Raw genomic sequence first — 17081 nt, 5'->3', positions numbered from 1 at the left:
ATTCATCTTCATTGGAGGCATTGGTAGGTAGCAATTTGAAGAACATGCTTTTCCCTTCCTTCTGTACTTATTTCACTTCTACTGGGATTGCTGTTAAGTGAGAAGAGGGCAGGTGTCATAATATGTAAATTCTTTAAACGAAGAAAGAAGTTCTGTATAAAATACCTTGTACCCAGCATGGTACAAGGGACACCGCAATCCCATGCCATGGCGCAGCAGCTAAGCAAACGCTCTTGACTTCGCCTAGTTTTTATTGTGTGTGCTTCTCTGCTTCCCACTGCGGTATAAGCATTTCCTCCAGCCTTGCGAAGGTGGCCTTTTTTTCCCAAAGAGCCACAGAACTGCTATTGCCTAAATCACAAGGTGGTTAAGGCTGTGATTGAAATTTCGGAGACAGTGTTCAATGTCACCTTTGATGATCTAAAATTGCACGCAGGTAGACTGGAGATCCTCCATAATAGCGCACAGAGGCTCATTTGGGGATTATGGGCTCTCAGGGTCTTGCTGCAGTCGGCTGATGTTATTAAACTTTAAGGACCCCTCTGAGAAGGATGTTTGGCTCCGAATAACAGTGTTCTCAGGGAGATTGTGACCTGGTGACCTCACACAATTGAATCTTTCATTTTATAGAGAATCTGAAGCTCCTTGCCATTAAGCTGACCAAGAATAGCAGTGCAGTTTTTTCTTTTCTGCTTTAGCACATTCCTGGGGATTGGGGGCTGTGCTTTCTGAGCATAACTGGGACAAGAGCTTATGGAGATGTAGTGAGATGAGGGATGCACAGAGTGACGTTCACAGATGCTGCAGTGAGAAATGCTGGGTCCCTTAGCAAGTTGCACTAAGGGTCCCCTGACATTTGGTAACAGTAAAATAAACAGATCTCCTTTTGTGTAGTCCTTCCCCTGCAGACCAAAGAGCTAATTAACCCTCAGCTGAGGTGAGCTGTGTGCTGCCTTTGGAGTGACCACTCAAGCCTGTGGCTTCAGTGTCTCTGGGAAGTGAGAAGGAGGTAGGGGTCAAAGCAGCCCTTTCTTCTGATCAACATTTCGAGGCCTCATGAAAAAAATGCCCCAAATGAGAGAGAAACCGTCATCTATGGGGGCACCTGATTATGAAAATGTGGGGATTTTCCTCAAGTTTGGATAAACCAACAAACAAAAACATTTAGAAAGAAGAAATGAGAAAAAGTTAACTTGCAAAAAGGTAAAGGGAATCAGACATCAAAAAGACTGACCCTCCAAATAAAGACCCCAATAAAGGGGGAAAACCACAGGTTATAAATTGGTCAAACATATTCTTGTGTTCATGGTGGAAAGCAGTAACTTTCTCACACGATCATCATATCCACTGATCAATACATTGGTATTATGAAAGTCAGGCACTAAGCTATATTTTGCTTGGGGAGTTCAGGTTTGTAGGAGTGCCCCTATCATTTCTGGTTTGTGTCAAGGTGCAAATCCTCTTTTCTTCTTGTTTCCTGATTGTGTATGTTGTATCCTTAATCATAATGGAAGCAGAGCAAACTATCAGTTTTGCTTCAGGAGTCCATGCTTTGTTCAACTTCCTGCCCCTAAGGTATGGATTAGACCGCATAAGATGCTCAGTGATTTTCTGTTTCCCTGTCATTAATATGATGTTTTATTTTAGTGGATGAGTTTTGTTTTCTTTTTTTTGGCTGTGCCTTGCGGCTTGTAGGATCTTAGTTTCCCAACGAGGGATTGAACCTGGGCCACGGCAGTGAGAGCACGGAGTCCTAACCGCTGGACCGCCAGGTAATTCCTAGGGATGTCTTATTTTCATAGGCGTAACTAATGTTTAATACACAAAGACCCTCTTGTTGTACATTCAAAAGAACAAGAGCAACATATTAAGGCTTAAGAGTTACTTCTATCTGGAGGCCTTGTAAAGCCCCTAGGGGTATAAATTTTATGTCTCAGAAGTATTTTAATTTCCTTGTCAGTTTGTCCACTGAGATCAGGACCCAAGAAGCCTCAAATTCATTTCTACTGGGCTTTATCTGCAGTATCTTTAAGTTTTGGATGTAAGGATAAGCCAGGGCTCTCCAGAGAAACAGAACCAATAGGAGATTGATAGATAGACATACAAATGATAAATAGATTGATGATAGATAAGATGATTGATAGATAGGTAAGATGATTGATAGATGATGCACACAGATTTATTATGAGGAATCAGCTCATGTCATTATGGAGGCTGGGAAGCCCCACAGTCTGCTGTCTGCAGTCTGAGGACCCAGGAAAGCTGATGGTGTCTGAGTCTGAAGGTCTGCGAACCAGGAGCACTGATGGTGTAACCCCCAGTCTGAGGGCAGGAGAAGACTGATCCCAACTCAAACAGTCAGGCAGAGAGGGAGAAGTTTCCCTTTCTCCATGGTTTTGCTTCATTCAGGCCCTCGACGGACTGGATGAGGCCCACCCACACTGGGGAGAGAGATCTGTTTTACTCAATCTAATCTCATCTGGAAACAGACACACCCAGAAATGATGTTTACCAACATCTGGGCATCCTGTGACTCAGACACACTGACATATAAAATTAGCCATCACTGTGTGTCAAGGTCTCCTCTTTCCCTGACATCCCCTTGTTTGTCAGTGTTTCACAGGACAGCTTGCAGACCAGGTTCGTGGGAGGACAGTGGCAGCCTTGTTCTGTATTGAAGGCGTAGTTCTTGGGTTTATGCTACTTAATTAGATGAGAATTCTGACATGATCATAGTATAGAATTTTCTTTTCCCCAGAAGATATTTATTTATTTATTCTCAGATAAATATATTTAGAATATTGAGAGCTCAGATTGGCATGATTGACGCAAGTAGATAATACCCAAAACAAACCTGGGCTAAGGAAAATGGTTATCATAAGCAGTTTTGTGGTCCAATTTTTTCCCTCTGTGAAACAGGTAAGAGAATGCACAAGATATCACACATGGTCATTTACATACAGTATCATCTTAGATCATAATATAGACTGGATTTGATTTATCCAATTGTACCCTGGTTGGAAAAAGAACACATTCTTAGTGAACCTGGGCAAATAATAACCACTGATACAGGGAGTAAAGAAACTTAGTAAAGGTACTTTGAAAAATATTTAACCATTGTTGCCATTGTTTTATCTTTTTTAAAAAAAGAATCATTCTTGTTTTCCCTCATGATTTATTAATTTGTTACCTATATTAAGATCTTTCATAGGATTCCCCTCACTCCCAATCCTCAGGGTCCAGTTGGAACAAGATTTCATTTAAAGAGGGTTTCATAACTAGTTTGAACAAGTGTAACCTGTCAAACTGAGGGTCAGGGCTGGATTAAGAAGAAAAGAGTTTCCCCCACAAGAGCATTTAAAATAGAACACTGGCCACAGTTAAGTCAGTTCATCCCATTCATTAAGTTCTAAGGAGTTAATTTGTGTTTTGTTGATCTCAAAGTAAACAGTTTATCTCCATGAAGTCATTTGCTTTTGGAGGGGAAAGTTCTGGGTGTCCTGATAACAGACTCTTGACAGTCTCACAGAGTGTGGTGAAGATATGTCTTTTAATGGAGCTGTGAGTCTAGTCCTTGTAGTTTCAACTGTCCTGAGTATCTGGCTCAGTCCTTTGCTGAAGCTCTTTTGATATAGTATTTTTTTCAGAAGATTCAATTTCTGATCTGTTCTTGTAGCAGAGACTTTTAGGCGAGTGTAAGGGAAAAGCAGAAAATGCTTGTGGATAATAAGACTCAAAAGTTCTGTTTAATTCATTATAATAAGCAACAATATCAGGATGCAGAAAAATAGAATCCTCTATTGAGGTACAATAAGCAATCGGTTTATAAGGATTTAGTTAATACTTATCATGAGGGTAAGAACACATTATAAACAGTGAGGGCATTGTCAAATCTCCAGAGTATTTAATTTATCTCACTAAGTGTATTCTGATTATCATCAATTGACAAGAGTATTTATTTAGAAAATCAGAGGTCTTTTGAAAAATTAATCTATTTTTTGAAAATCATAGTGCCCATCTTTGTGCATGAATGTAAGTATGTTTCTGATGTAAAATTTCATAATTGCCAGAACATTTATGTCATTAAAATTTTATTTATATGTAAAGCTAAACAGAGAAGTTTAGCTTTTTGTCTTGCTGATTTTTCATATGGTGGACATAATAGTGTTGAGTACAGTAAAATCAGATTATTTCTATGATCTCTTATTTTAAAAGCTGAGAGATCAAATTTTTGTGATACCCAGTGGACATCTGGGAAACTCCAAAGGTGACGTAGGTATAATAGATATCTTTACAGCTTTGGAGTTCTGATTTTGGGTCCTGAATTTGGGAAAGGCAGTACCAAAAAGAGTTATCAGAGGAGCCATGGTAAGAGCCTCAGTCACGATGAGTGAAGACAAGAAACAGTTTCAGGTAATATTTAAAGGAAACACGGCAACACATAAAAATGATTATTAGGAATTCTATTTCAAAACTAAAGATATTTTGTTAATATTGATACAAAAGTGAGACAAAAACAACAAGTTACACAGCATTTTAGTAAGAAAGAGAACCACTGATGTCTGGGCACAGAACATCTTTTAACTCTTCTCTTTTGTCTGTGTTTTTGTTAGTAGCTTTCTATGTAGACAAGGATCAATTTACCATTTTAACAGAAGGAGACCCAAATTCTATTTTACTTTTTTTGATTACCGTTTATGTAGCAGTTTGCAGTAAATGATACACAAGCCTCTTTCCACCTTATGAATAGATCGATTATCACTGAGTCAAATTTGCAAACATTTTAAATATATTTCTTTGCTCATTTCAAATTCACTACATGCAGTTATCATAAGCCCAGGCTCTTGATCTTACTTTTTCCTCTGTTCTATATTCATGGTGTATCCTGAAATTGTCTTCTATTTCCTTCTTCATATTTTGGCACAACCAGAAAATTTTAATTAAAGCAAAACAAAATACATCCATCATCTTACACATGCACCTCTCTACAGTCAAATACATCTTTAAGAAATTCTTAAAATAGTAAATTTTTATGTCCATTGTAACCAGCTAACTTATAGCAAGAGTATAGTAAAACTAGAGTTTTCAGGTGTATAAGATATGTACTAATAGCTTGATTTACTATTAGTTCAAAGTCTTAAAGTTAATTGGTAGGAATGTAAAATGATGTAACCATGTGGAAAACAATTTGATTGTTCCTGATAAAACGTTAAACATAGAATTACCATAGGACCCAGCAATTCTGTTTCTGGGTATATACTCAAAAGAACTGAAAACAGGTATCAAATAAACACTTGTACATGAATGTTTATAGCAGCACTATTCACAATAGTCAAAAGGTGGAAACAACCCAAATATCCATCATGAATGAATGGATAAACAAAATGTGGTGTATATAAACACAATGAAGTATTATTCAGCTGTTAAAACGAATGAAGTACTGATGTATGCTCCAGCGTGGATGAACCACGAAAACATTATGCTAAGTGAAAGAAGTCAGACACAAAAGGTCACATACTGTATGATTCCATTTGTTTGAAATAGCTGGAACAAGTAAATCCATAGGTACAGAAAGCAGCTTGGTAGTTGCCAAGGGCTGGGGACAGGGAGGAATAGGGAGTAACTACTTAGTGGTTTGAGGTCTTCTTTTGGGGTGATGAAAACCCCCTCTGGTTTTGGAACTAGGTAGAGGCTATGGTTGTACAACATTGTCAGTGTACTAAATGCCACTGACTTAGACACTGCAAAATGGTTAATTTTATGTTAGATGAATTTTGCTTCAATTTAAACATGAGGGATTTCATATATTTATATGATTTCATATATATATGATATATAGAATTATAAACACTTAACAAGAGTAAACCCTTTTAAAGGACATTAATTATTATACTTTATTTAGTTGGACAAATAGTTTTACTTTTTTATAATAATAAAAACTTCCTTGACTCATGAAACTTTAAAGCATTCAGATTAATTAGGCTTCCCATGATAAAATAAACCCAAGTTTTGTATAAACTAGAATATTATTTTCTGTATTGTGTTAAAATCAAAAAGAAATATAATTAATTGCTTTGAATTAGAATTTTCACCTTGAACAAGAATCTTAAGCTTTTCAAAAGCTTTATACTTTATGAATATCTGTAGTTATAAACCTAATATTGAAAATTCTTTAAATTGTGTTTGAAGTACCTTATCATTCTTTTACTTTTTGTCTTATTAACCTATAATCAAGGCTATTAATTTATCTGAGAGTTAAACTTTTTATTCCTCTGAGGTATATATGCAGCAAGCTTCTGAAGTTTTTTCTTAAAGAGCCATCACTTTGAAAACAGTAAAATTTGATTTTCCTCCCTTCTGGAATGTATTTATTCCAGATTTTCCTCCTTTTCAATTTATTTTAACCTTCAAAGTTATTATTTTGAATTTATATGAGTGCTTCTGTATGCCAGTGAAGAAAAGTACTCCCATAAGTACAAGTAACTTTGTAATGTTATGTGTTAATTTTTCCCTCCTTTGTCTGACTAGTTATCCATCAAGTGCACAATCATTTCAATAGATGAAAGATATTTATAACCAATTAATCTCTAAAAATTTGGGGGGGAGGGCAGAAAAAGGAAATGAAAAGTAGGAGAAGAGAAGAAGGGAGTGACCACAAATACAGAAGGTGATAAACAAAATATTTCATTACCTTCGTTTTATAAGGAAAGAAAAAGAAAAAAAAGGTATTTTTTCACACACAAAAAGAGCTAGCAGCTTCAGTTTTACAACCTCAGCTAGAGATAAAAAATAAACAGAACACAAAAGCTCACTCATGGGTCCAGCCACTGTAGATCTCAAAGGTTGTTTGCCTTTCCAGAAGGTACAGAAAATTTTCTTGAGTGATGTGATCTCATTGATGGGGAGGTAATTTTGGCTGATGACTAGCCATAAACCCAGTTCACCCAGAGAATCTGGGAGGCAGAGGTGAATAGGTTTGGGTTCTCTTTGGGCCTCAGTTAGTCTTCAATTGGGGCCCAAGGGAAGTGGCACATTGCAAGTTAGGAACATCCTCTTCCAGGGCCTGATGGCACTGCTTTCGACATCCAATCACGTCGCCAGCCTAGGATGTTTCTAAAACACGTCTCTCCTCATGTTATAGAATGTTTGTATTAACATTTCAACAGTCAAAGATATCAGAATCCCCACGTCAAACAAATAAACAAAGATGACACATAAACCAGAGTCTCTGTTATTTACCGCCCGACAGAAATCGCCAGAAACCTAGATTCTCAACTTTTCAGTCATTAACAGGGAATAAATTATTGCCTGAGCTCAAACCACACCTGGAACCAGACTTGATCCAGAAACACAAATAGAAACAGCCAGAAAAGCACAGAGTTAGGAAGAAGAAGAAGAAGAAAAAAAAAGCAGTGATAGTATAGCTCTCTTGCTGCAGGAGATTTATTCTGTAAATGAAACAAGGCACGTATCTGTTCACACTGCACGTGAGATAAGTGTGTTCTGAGGTGAAGCCGTTCAGTCAGCTCCGGCAGGTGAAGGCCCTTCCTCACGTAAATCTCCTCCATGGAGCCTCCAGAACCGCAAAAAAGAATTAGGCACAACAGCACATGGAAAATAAAAACATTTTTTCTTCACTCTCAAAGTGCTAGATGTCAGACTTCAAAAGGACTGATGTGCCCAGTAAAAACCACAACAGGTGGGGACTTCACTGGTGGTGCAGTGGTTGAGACTCTGCGCTCCCGATGCTGGGGGCACGGGTTCAATCCCTAGTCAGGGAAAGAGATACCGCATGCCGCAACTAAGGAGCCTGCATACTGCCGCTGAGACCCAGCGCAACCAAATAAATAAATAAAATAAATATTTAAAAACAAAAAACAAAAATAACCCACAACAGGTGTTTAGTGGGAAAATACCACAAAGCTTAACAAAATGATCAAATTAGATGATTGGTTTATGTTAATATGATATTTGTATTTATTATATTTATTTATATTAGTTGTTACTTGTCTGTTCATGGGAGAAAAGAATAATTTTTTACATGATCATCACAGTCACAAAGTTTATGTTATATCTGTAAACACCACTATTATAAAAGTCAAAGATAAAGCATCCCCCCTCCTTTTTTTAAGGTCTGTGGGATGTGTTCAAATTTTTATTATCTTGGGGGCCATAACTAGGCAGAGTGACTTTGTTATTCTTGGTTTATTTCAAAGGGCAAAGATTTTCTTTTTCTCTATGTTCCGTCATGTGCTTAACTGCAACGGGAGCAGGAAAAAGTGGCAGTTTTGTGGACATGACAGTATACAGTGTTTCCTGGAGACTTTGGGGTCTCCTATCACACCTGTTATGGGGTGACATGTGTCTCCCCACAAATTCATAAGTTGAAACTCTAACCCCTGGCAGCTTAGAATGTGACTGTGTTTAGAGATAGGACCTTTAAAGAGGTGATTCATTTAAAATGAGGGGTTAGGTTGGGCCCTAATCCAATCGGACTGGTGGAAATTTGGAAACACAGAGATGCAGGGAGGCACACACAGAGGAAGGACCGCGTCAGGACACAGTGAGAAGGCGGCCATCTGCAAGCCAAGGAGAGAGAGGCCACAGGAGAAACCAACCCTGCCAGCGCCTTGATCTCGGACCTCCAGCCTCCACAACTGTGAGAAAATACATTTCTGTTGTTTGAATCCCCCAGCCTGTTGCACTTTGTTATGGCAGCTCGAGCAAATTAATATAACACTGCAAGTTCCCCCAAACTAGCAAGTCCTGAAAATGAGGCAGTGTGGCAGCCGGCTGTTGTGACGTACAGGTAGACCTTTTGGGCAGTGCTTCTCATTCCTGGCTGTACGTTAGAAATACCAGGGAGTTTTAAAAATAACAGTTCTCAGACCTCACCTCCAGAGAATCTGATTTAGTTCATCTGGGACAGGTCTGGATACTGGTGTGTGTTTTTTTAAGCTCCCCAGGCGATTTCAATAAGCAGCTACGGCTAAGAACCCACATTTACAGCCCCAAGTTTTGCAGAGGCTGCTTTCATCTACCTAAAGCTAGTCTACCCAAGCTTCTGAGTTATGATGTATGCTTTTTAAGCTGCATCAACATATTTTCCAAATTCTGCTGGAGAAACAGGAAACCAAGCTTGTATTCCAATTTGTAAATTTAAAGTAGGTGCCCCTACGGGCAGTACACAGAGTCTAGTCCTAGAAACTGGGAAAAATATCAATAGTTTGTCTACACATATTTGAACTAGGAAGAAAGTATTTAAAAATCCACCATCCATCATTTCTTGATCTTTGAAATGGATTTATACCCTCCTGTAGGACCTTGATATTTGACCACTGAGATCAACATATATTGATTACCCACTCTGTACCGTGCTGGTATTCAGCCTGACGTCTCCCTCCTGGAAGAGGATATGGAGAGAATGGGCCTCAGGAAAGCTCGAGAACAGTTTCTTAGGATGTGTACAATGAGAAAAATGTCCCTTGAAAAAAGAAATCTGCATGTAGCTAACTCTGGGAAATATTGCGTACTGTATCCTCTCCTAGTGATTCATAATGCACACTAACATTTTAGGGATCTAAAAAAAAAGTTCTACATTAATTCAATCAGCAGTTTCTAGACTTCGGTGATCAGGAATTCCCCTCCCTTTTCTTCTTTTCCCGCTTTGGGTAACAGCCATTATCATCCTGCAGAACTAGTGGTTCTTGGAATACACTTCAGGCAAAGTTGTATTACTGGATTTTTATCTCCAATTTTTGTGAGGGTGCAGGGAATATGTTCCTGAATTTTGGGGAAATAAATGCTTCATGCTAAAGCATTTTTGAAGTTTCTAAACTTGATTTAGAGAGTTTGGCCTGGGCTCAGGAAGGAGGTGCTTCCCCTGGCACTTGTCATGGAGCATGTTCCATGGTGCTGTGATGCTTATGCATCTTTGCCACTACATGAGATGTTAAGAGTGTGATGTGTGCCTGGCCATGTGGTAGCTAATGTTTGTTGAATGAATGAATAAATAAGTCATGTTTCTGTTGTGATTAGGTACTTGTAGCAGTGCCACACCTCACTCCACCCTCCTGAATTTCTATGTCCTAAAAATTAATATATCTCATTTGTTCTAACAGATTATTACATAGCAGGAGGTCTGGTTGAGGAGGTCTCTTTGTCCTCTTTGAGCCCCATTTAGTCTTCAACTGGGGCCCAAGAAAACTGGTTCATTACAAGTTAGGTACATCCTTGCCCAGGGCCTGACGGCACTGCTTTCGATGTCCAATCTTGTCGCCAGCCTAGGATATTTCTAAAACACGTCTCTCCTCATTTTATACAATGTTTGTACAAACATTTCAACAGCAGAACATTTTCAATGTATTACTGAAATTACTTTTATTTCCACATTGTTTCAGTGACAAATGGTTTGCAAGATTATAAATTTCATGCAACAGTAATGTCAAGATGACAGCAATCTTATGCAACATTCATAAGCATTTTCTGGAAGAAGTTAGCCAGTAGAGACAAGGACTTAGAGTGTTGTCATTATTGCAGGTGATTATTATTAAACCATCATCTCTATACATTTGACAGTGGCCCCAATAATTAATTGCTGTGTGTTAACTAGTCATTTATTCAGAGTCAGGCCCTACACTAGAGGATAAAATAATAGACAAAACAATTTGTGTCCTTGAAGAGTTTCCAATCTAGTTAATCATGACTAATTATGAATAGAAGTAATAAATGTGTGCAGAAGCAACTTGCTACTAAGTGATTGAGGCTAAATGATACATTTGTGCTTAAAGTCTGTAGACCAAAGAACTGGGGAGTAGATGGTTTTTAAAGGATGAATGGAGGAACTGTGGTATTTACAGTTAAGAGAAATAAACCTCTCAGAGGAATAGGGATCAAATTTATAAAGATACAATAGATTTATTAAGTGAATTATTTATAATAGCACTTATACATCAAATAAGGAAAATATATTACTTTTCAAATACTTTCAAAGATTTTCTCATGTGTTTAATTTTGAAGTGGGAACGTAAGTGATAGGTGATGAGGTCTTATGAGTATGACATCTGGTGTTGTCATATCTGATGTCTGACGAGGAATGACAATTGTCTTGCTGGAAGGATTAAACTCATTTAAGATCATGGTTTCTGTCCTATTGGCTGAGAGGAGGGGGAAAATTACTGACTTTTTTTTTTAAAGTTTTTGCGGTATGCGGGCCTCTCACTGTTGTGGCCTCTCCCATTGCGGAGCACAGGCTCCGGACGCGCAGGCTCAGCGGCCATGGCTCACGGGCTCAGCCGCTCCGCAGCACGTGGGATCTTCCCGGACCGGGGCACGAACCCGTGTCCCCTGCATCGGCAGGCGGACTCCCAACCACTGCGCCACCAGGGAAGCCCTACTGACTCTTATTTAAACAGTGATGTGCGGCCCAAACCTACATTTCTTACTAACACTTACATCAGAGGCAATTTCTTTTTCCAGGCCCAGGATTTAATGCACCAGAACTAGGAAACAGTTTAAAGCTTATAATGAGGAAGTTGAATCCGAGAACCCCCTAACCTTTTCAAGACGTTAATCACTTTCTAAATTCAATCTGTATATGGTGAAATTCTCATAGGAGAAAGCAGCACTCCTCTGCCCGGTGGCGGTTTGAGTTGTTTATAGTTGATAACGTTCAGGTGGAAATTTGATGTTTGAGTGAAGAAAAATAGTGGCAAACCATGAAGTGGACCTAGCATGGGGAAAGGGGAAGAAGAATTGGAAGAGAAGAATAAAAAGTTTTCCTAGTTGCATTTTTATGTCCTTGCAATTCTGTTCCATGCAGAAACCCAAAGGGCAAATTCAGGAAGAGTTGTGAGCTTTGAATATATTGGCTTTCCAAAATAGTTTTATATATTGTGAGATGCTAAAACAAATTCTATGCAATCCCCAGGAAAGAATGTTGGATTCAGAAAAAGAAAAGAATTATAGGGTACTTTTGATAGTTGTTGTAGGGAGGAGATTGGAGAGAGCAGGTTACTGATATTCAGAGGGTCTTTTTCTTTGAGGATGATCTCAAGAGTCACAGATGACAGGACATAATGGTATCTAAAGACTTATATTAGTGTCCAGACTACTAAATCCTTTGTCGAGGTCAAGGTTAATTCAAACCTTGGGACTACCCTAATCCCTTTCCCTGAGCTCTCTCTTTGAACATCCTCAGTGCTGGCAAATCTTTATCCTTTGAAGGACTATACTGAGGATTAAAAAGGATACTATTCCTAAAGCCCTTAGTGCAATTTCTAGCCCCGAATAAGTGGGAGACATGGCGACTTTTTATTTTGACAATTATTAATATTAGATTTGATTTTTGCAAGCAGTCAAAAGTAATTTAGAAGGGGAGTCTGATGTATAAGGAAAGGGGTCAAGCCAAGACCTGGCAACTGGAGTCCAAAATGCAGGCAAAAATGGTGAGGTTGTTTCATGTGGTTCATAAGCTGAAAGTGAAAGGCTGTATTTCATGAAAAATTACTGGAAAAGAGAAAGCTTCGAAAATATCCTGAGAGTAAATCTGTACATGCCCAAGGTGACAGTGTATATGCACATTCTGGTGTGCTCTCTGCAGGGCACTGTGGGCTGTTGAAAGGGGAATTAAAAAATAAAGCCAGAGGAGAGTTGGGAGTGAGGGGTGGGGTACAACCCAGAGAAAGCAAGAAATAGCATCCCAGCAGGAGGCCCCAGTGCTGAGGCTACTGTTGCCACAGGTGCAGTCCCCCTGCTGCTGGCTGCTGCCTTGGGGACTAAGCAGGAACCCAACCCTTTCCTTTATGGATGAGCCAGAGGAACAGCCTCTAGCGGTAGCTTGTCTTTTGACTTTGGAGCGCAAGGAGTTTGGGTGGCCGGACATACCTGGGTTTGGATTCTGGCTCCATCATGTATTAGCAATAGGGCAAGTTATTTAGTCATTCTTAATCCACTTATCTTTTTTTTAAAAATTGGGGCATTTGACATGTTCTTCAAAGAACTTTCTTCGAAGGGTTTTGATTTTTTATTGTGAAAACTTCCAAAGATTTCACAATTAAACAGAATACTGTACATGATAACCCGCCGTGTATTCATAACCCTAATTCAACACCTATTACTTTAAGTCAATCTTGGGTTTTTTTCTACTTTTACCCAACACCCCCCATTCTAGATTGTTGTAAAGTAAATCACAGGCATCCTGTCTTTTAATCCAGAAATATTTCAGTATGAATCCATAAAAGATAAAGCCTCCTTTTAAAACTATAGCAATTCTATAATGACACCTAAAAATATGATCATTAATTTCATAATAGCAAATATCAGCTACCTAGTCAGTGTTCAAATTTCTCCATTAGTCTCACAATGTTTTTAAGAGTTGGTTCACATTCAGAGTAAAATATGGTTCATACTTTGCAATTAGTTGATTTGTTTCTTAAGACTCTTTTAAGCAAAGATTCTCTCTCCCTCTTATTTTATCCCCTTGCTATTTCTATTTTTTTAATTGAGGTAAATTCCCTTGCAATTTGTTTGTCATTTGTCTTGTAGAGTTTTCACACAGTCAAGGTGTTTTAAAATGTAGGTTTTATGGGAATTCCCTGGCGTGGTTAGGATCAGCACTTTCACTGCCGTGGGCCTGGGTTCAATCCCTGGTCGGGGAACTAAGATCCTGCAAGCCGTGCATTGTGACCAAAAAAAAAAAGTAAAAATTAAAAAAAAATAAAATGTAAGTTTATTATTGTTCAGGTATGGTGAGGCCAACAGATCAGGAGACAATTGCCACTGAAAAGAGAGTTTGTTACTCACAGTTCCCAACAGGAAGGGGCACACTGGGCCATGCCAGGCCATGCAAGGCCACATGAGGAAGCATTGAAGTCATCAGGGGACAGTAGTGGGAGGGAAGTGTGGGCAAGAGCTTTTATTGTGGTTTCCATGGAAAGGAAGGTACCAGTTGTCTGGATTGGTTACTTTGTATATGAAAGATGTGCTCGAAGGTGAATTCTTTGCTATTACTAGTAATTGGTTAGCCCTGGGAGGGCAGTCTCCCATGGTTTGTAACACCTCAGTTGTCAAAACATTAGAATAAAAAGACATGCTTATTATATAAGATTTGTCTATTGCATCCCCATGATGTCACTTTATATCTTTCTCTGTCCCCTATATTTGCTATAAACTGGTAATGAAATCGGGAGGCTTGATTGGATTCAAGTTTAATTTTTTTATGACTTCCATCACAAAGAACATAATATCCACTCATCTCTCTTTTTGTTATGCCAGAAACCATTCAAGGGCAATCGCTAAATTAATTATTTAATTAGGAATTACAAAAGAAGGATATCCTAATCTCTGAAATATACAAACAGCTCATGCAGCTCAATAACAAAAACAAACAAACAAACAACCCGATCAAAAAACGGACAGAAGATGTAAATAGACAGTTCTCCAAAGAAGGCATACAGATGGCCAAGAGGCACATGAAAAGATACTCAACATCTCTAAGTATTAGAGAAATGTAAATCAAAACTACAATGAGATATCACCTCACACTGATCAGAACGTCCATCATCAAAAAATCTACAAACAATAAATGCTGGAGAAGGTGTGGAGAAAAGGGAACACTTCTACACTGTTGGTGAGAATGTAAATTGGTACAGCCACCATGGAGAACAGTACGGAGGTTCCTTAAAAAACTAAAAATAGAGCTACCATATGATCTAGCAATCCCATTCCTGGACGTATACCCAGAGAAAACCGTAATTTGAAAAGATACATGCACCTCAAAGTTCATTGCAGTACTATTTACAATAGACAGGACATGGAAGCAACCTAAATGTTCAACGACAGAGGAATGGATAAAGAAGATGTGGGACAAATATACAATGGAATATTATTCAGCCATTAAAAAGAATGAAATAGGGCTTCCCTGGTGGCGCAGTGGTTGAGAGTCCACCTGCCGATGCAGGGGACACAGGTTCGTGTCCCGGTCCGGGGGGAAACCACGTGCCGCGGAGCGGCTGCGCCCGTGAGCCATGGCCGCTGGGCCTGCGCGTCCGGAGCCTGTTGCTCTGCAACAGGAGAGGCCACAACAGTGAGAGGCCCGCGTACCGCAAAAAAAAAAAAAAAAAAAGAATGAAATAATGCCACTTGCAGCAACACAGATGAACCTAGAGATGGTCATACTGAGTGAAGTAAGTCAGGCAAAGACAAATATCATGTAATATCGCTTATATGTGGAATCTAAAAAAAATGGTACGAATAAACTTAATTACAAAACAGAACTAGAGTCACAGATGTACAAAACAATCTTATGATTACCGGGGGGAAAAGTGGGGAGGGATAAATTGGGAGACTAGGATTGACATATACACACTACTGTATATAAAATAGATACCTAATAAGGACCTACTGTATAGCACAGGGAACTCTACTCAGTACTCTGTAATGACCTATATGGAAAAAGAATCTAAAAAAGAGTAGATACATGTAGATGTATAAACTGATTCACTTTGCTCTACAGCAGAAACTAAGACAACATTGTAAATCACCTATACCCCAATAAACATTTTAAAAATAAATAATTAAATAAATAAAATGTCAGTGTTCCAAAGTGAAAAAGAAAAAAAAAAAAAAGAGGGGTATTCTAATTCTACCATTCCTTCTTTATTTATTAGTGTGATAATTTTTTGTAAAGAGAAATTTCTCCTCATCAACTATTTGGTAACCCAGAGATAGATTGTATCGGAAAGGTAGATTAAATGCTTGATTCTTTCCCTTTATTGACCTGTTTTCAAAAATAATGTGTTGGTATCAGCATCCTCTGAAAGTGACCAGTGAGTTTGTTTCATAGATTTAGACGTATTTAATTGGTTTCAATCCATTGTATTCTTATTGATGCTGAAGTTGTCGCATTCTGGGCCACTGGGAACTTCTTAGAGTTGGCCCCTCACTCATTCTGACCACCAGTGGTTTACCTGTCTTTTGGGATGAGAAGTGTTTCAGGCTTATATTGTTCATTTCCTGTCCCAGACATGGAATCAACCATATCTCCCAGAAGCCCTGTTCCTTTTAATAGGAGGCTGTATTTAGAGACGATAATCTCATTGCTTTTTGGTACTCATTGCTTCTGAGCTGGTCATTGTTTCTAGGTCTTATCAATGGATAGGGCAAGGGAATATGTGTATAAATAATTGATTGACATGTTTATTAATTCTCTTTTAAGTATTGGTTTTCCCTCTCATTTGTTTCTTCTTTGCTTAGGTATGCTCTCTTTTCAGTTTGGTTGTTGAGTCCGTACTGAGAGTTCCAACTCAAATTTACGTACTCAGGTTTGTTTGTTTGTTTTGCTAACTTTTTCAGTAATACATCTGCATCACTTTTTCTGTTGCTGGAATCCTGGTTCCCAACTGAAACCAGCATATTATTTATTCAGTTGCTTTATCTCAAAATATGTAGACAATAACAATCGCCAACACTACCACCAACAATGTGATAACTGAAAGCAGATTAATTTTTCAGTAGTTCTTTTTGTCCTTAGGTTATATTTCACTAAAGGATGTTCATTTAAATTCTGTGTCTTGGAGTCATTGAAATAATCCCTCTCAGTGTGGTTATGCTGCCAGCTCAATTCTGCACTAGCCCATTCATTTGCTTCATTTTGCTTTAGACTTTTAAGGATTACACATTTTTAACTTTAAATTTTCTTTGTAGTCAAAGTATATTCAGAGAGGCCTAGCTTTTATCCCTGTATTCCCCACCTTGTTCCCCTTGCTTCCATTGCTTTATTTTTTGGTTTACATTTTCTTCTTCTTTTTTTTTTTTCTTATAAACAAGTTTTTAAAATATAAGCAAGTATCCATTCCCCCCACCCCCCAAATAAAGGTAGCATACCATTCATGCTTTTTTCCACCTTGCTTTTTTCACCTAATACATGCTACACATCACTAAATAGGACTATATTAAATATTAAATAAAATACATTCTACAGACTCTTATCCACAATTCCGAAATTCTCAAAGCTCTGAAAACCCAGAATTTTATTATAAGTTTGCAGCAAACTCATTTGGAAAAAATCAGATCTGAACCCA

At 38.4% G+C, this 17081-nt stretch overlaps 1 long non-coding RNA gene across 2 annotated transcripts in view; it reads left to right on the top strand.

Moving 5' to 3' along the window:
- The window catches only part of LOC141276269 (uncharacterized), a 98073-nt gene that overhangs the window by 41009 nt on the left and 39983 nt on the right, over positions 1-17081 (top strand). For both annotated transcript variants that reach the window (XR_012325541.1, XR_012325540.1), the window contains exon 3: positions 1696-1772. This is a non-coding gene — a long non-coding RNA (uncharacterized lncRNA). The remainder of the gene's footprint in view (positions 1-1695; positions 1773-17081) is intronic.

Source organism: Tursiops truncatus, chromosome 13 (genome assembly GCF_011762595.2).
Source record: "Tursiops truncatus isolate mTurTru1 chromosome 13, mTurTru1.mat.Y, whole genome shotgun sequence".
NCBI classification, from domain to species: Eukaryota; Metazoa; Chordata; class Mammalia; order Artiodactyla; family Delphinidae; genus Tursiops; species Tursiops truncatus.
This window is presented reverse-complemented; position numbering and strand designations above follow the sequence as displayed.